The sequence below is a fragment of the Arachis hypogaea genome, chromosome 19 (genome assembly GCF_003086295.3).
Source record: "Arachis hypogaea cultivar Tifrunner chromosome 19, arahy.Tifrunner.gnm2.J5K5, whole genome shotgun sequence".
NCBI classification, from domain to species: domain Eukaryota; kingdom Viridiplantae; phylum Streptophyta; class Magnoliopsida; order Fabales; family Fabaceae; genus Arachis; species Arachis hypogaea.
Window position 1 is genome coordinate 71,766,864 of NC_092054.1, and position 3,559 is coordinate 71,770,422.

A 3,559-nucleotide genomic window follows, 5' to 3' on the forward strand; every position below is an offset into this window, starting at 1 on the left:
CTTTTTCATATGAGCAGGAGCAAGGACAAGAACATTCTTGTTGAAGTAGACCCTAAACCTGAAAGGACTCTGAAGAGAAAACTAAGAGAAGCTAAAATACAACAATCAAGAGACAACCTTACAGAAATTTTCGAACAGGAAAAGGAGATGGCAGCCGAAAATAATAATAATGCAAGAAGGATGCTTGGTGACTTTACTGAACCTAATTCCAATTTACATGGAAGAAGCATCTCCATCCCTACCATTGGAGCAAACAATTTTGAGCTTAAACCTCAATTAGCTTAAACCTAATTCCGTCTGAAGATCCCTTTCAGTTCTTAACTGAATTCTTGCAGATATGTGATACTGTTAAGACTAACGGAGTAGATCCTGAAGTTTACAGGCTCATGCTTTTCCCGTTTGCTGTGAGAGACAGAGCTAGAATATGGTTGGACTCTCAACCTAAGGATAGCCTGAACTCTTGGGATAAGCTGGTCAAGGCTTTCTTAGCCAAGTTCTTTCCTCCTCAAAAGCTTAGTAAGCTTAGAGTGGATGTTCAAACCTTCAGACAGAAAGAAGGAGAATCCCTCTATGAAGCTTGGGAGAGATATAAGCAACTGACCAACAAGTGTCCTTCTGACATGCTTTCAGAATGGACCATCCTGGATATATTCTATGATGGTCTGTCTGAATTAGCTAAGATGTCATTGGATACTTCTGCAGGTGGATCCATTCACCTAAAGAAAACTCCTGCAGAAGATCAAGAACTCATTGACATGGTTGCTAATAACTAGTTTATGTACACTTCTGAGAGGAATCGTGTGAGTAATGGGACGCCTCAGAAGAAGGGAGTTCTTGAAATTGATACTCTGAATGCCATATTGGCTCAGAATAAAATATTGACTCAGCAAGTCAATATGATTTTTCAGAGTCTGAATGGAATGCAAGCTGCATCCAACAGTACTCAAGAGGCATCTTCTGAAGAAGAAGCTTATGATCCTGAGAACCCTACAATAGCAGAGGTGAATTACATGGGTGAACCATATGGAAACACTTATAACCCCTCATGGAGAAATCACCCAAATCTCTCATGGAAGGATCAACAAAAGCCTCAACAAGGCTTTAATAATGGTGGAAGAAACAGGTTTAGCAATAGCAAGCCTTTTCCATCATCCACTCAGCAACAGACAGAGAACTCTGAACAAAATACCTCTAATTTAGCAAACTTAGTCTCTGATCTATCTAAAGCCACTATGAGTTTCATGAATGAAACAAGGTCCTCCATTAGAAATTTGGAAGCACAAGTGGGCCAGCTGAGTAAGAAGATCACTGAAACCCCTCTTAGTACTCTCCCAAGCAATACAGAAGAAAATCCAAAAGGAGAGTGCAAGGCCATTGAAATGACCATCATGGCCAAAACCACAAAATATGAGGAGGACGTGAATCCCAAGGAGGAAGACCTCCTGGGACGTCCAGTGATCAATAAGGAGTTTCTCTCTGAGGAACCAAAGGAATCTGAGACTCATCTAGAGACCATAGAGATTCTATTGAACCTCCTTACGCCCTTCATGAGCTCTGATGAGTATTCCTCTTCAGAAGAGAATGAGGATGTTACTAAAGAGCAAGTTGCCAAGTTCCTTGGTGCAATCATGAAGCTGAATGCCAATTTATTTGGTAATGAGACTTGGGGAGATGAACCTCCCCTGTTCACCAATGAACTAAATGCATTGGATCAACTGAGATTGCCTCAGAAGAAACAGGATCCTGGAAAGTTCCTAATGCCTTGTACCATAGGTACCATGACATTTGAGAAGGCTCTATGTGACCTTGGGTCAGGAATAAACCTCATGCCACTCTCTGTATTGGAGAAACTGTGAATCTTTGAGGTGCAAGCTGCTAGAATCTCATTAGAGATGGCAGACAATTCCAGAAAACAGGCTTATGGATAAGTAGAGGACATATTAGTAAAGGTTGAAGGCCTTTACATCCCTGCTGATTTCATAATCCTAGATACTGGGAAGGATGAGGATAAATCCATCGTCCTTAGAAGACCCTTCCTAGCCACAGCAAGAGCTGTGATTGATGTTAACAGAGGTGAACTAGTCCTTCAATTGAATGAGGACTCCCTTGAGTTTAAAACTCAAGGACATCCTTCTGTAAACATGGAAAAGAGGCACAATAAGCTTCTCTCAAAACAGAGTCAACCAGAGCCCCCACAGTCAAACTCTAAGTTTGGTGTTGGGAGGCCACAACCAAACTCTAAGTTTGGTGTTGAACTCCCGTATCCAAACTCTAAGTTTGGTGTTGGGAGTCTATAAAATTGCTCTGAACATCTGTGAGGCTCCATGAGAGCCCACTGTCAAGCTATTGACATTAAAGAAGCGCTTGTTGGGAGGCAACCCAATTTTTATTTAATTATATTTTTATTAGTTATATGTCTTCATAGGTTCATGATCATGTGGAGTCACAAAAACAACTGAAAAATTGAAGAAAAATCAAAAAACCAGCACACCCTGGAGGAGGAGTTCACTGGCGTTCAAACGCCAGTAAGGAGCATCTGGCTGGCGTTCAACGCCAGAACAGAGCATGGAGCTGGCGCTGAACGCCAGAAACAAGCATGAAGCTAGCATTCAACGCCAGAATTGCATGCAAAGGCATTTTACATGCCTAATTGGTGCAAGGATGTAAATCCTTGACACCTCAAGATCTGTGAACCTCACAGGATCATCTCAGGATCTGTGGATTCCACAGGATCCCCACCTTCCCTCCTCATAATCCTAGTTTCTTCCACATCTTCCTCTTCATCTATTCTTTCTTCTCCTGCTCGAGGGCGAGCAACATTCTAAGTTTGGTGTGGTAAAAGCATTGCTTATTTTGCTTTTCCATAACCATTGATGGCACCCAAGGCCAGAGAAACCTCAAAAAAAAAAAATAGAAGAGAAAAGGGAAGACAAAAGCTTCCACCTCCAAGTCATGGGAGATGGAGAGATTCATGTAAAGGATCTATAGCTCAGTGGTAGAACATTTGACTGCAAATCAAGAGATCCCTGAGATACCTCAGGGGATACATTTTCCCCCACACAATTATTGGAAGCAACTAAGGATAGGAGCACCAAAATCACTAGGGATCAAGCAACAGAGACAAGGAAGAGACATAGAAGAGCTCAAGGACATCATTGGTTCCTCAAGGAGAAAACGCCACCATCACTAAGGTGGACTCATTCCTTGTTCTTAAACTTTCTGTTTTTCATTTTCTTATGTTAAATGTTTATCTAGGTTTGTGTCTTTATTACATGATCATTAGTATTTAAGTGTCTATGCCTTAAAGTAATGAATATGAATCCATCACCTCTCTTAAATGAAAAATGTTTTAATTCAAAAGAACAAGAAGTACATGAGTTTCGAATTTATCCTTGAACTTAGTTTGATTATATTGATGTGGTGACAATACTTTTTGTTTTCTGAATGAATGCTTGAACAGTGCATATGTCTTTTGAAGTTGTTGTTCATGAATGTTAAATATGTTGGCTCTTGAAAGAATGATGACAAGGAGACATGTTATTTGATAATCTGAAAATCA

The 3,559-nt window shown here is 40.5% G+C and overlaps 1 non-coding gene across 1 annotated transcript; it reads right to left on the reverse strand.

Moving 5' to 3' along the window:
* Window positions 1–518: 518 nt before the first annotated feature.
* Window positions 519–626, reverse strand: LOC112781102 (small nucleolar RNA R71). Its single transcript, XR_003191898.1, has one exon. It is a non-coding gene; the product is annotated as a small nucleolar RNA R71 (small nucleolar RNA).
* Window positions 627–3,559: the final 2,933 nt, after the last annotated feature.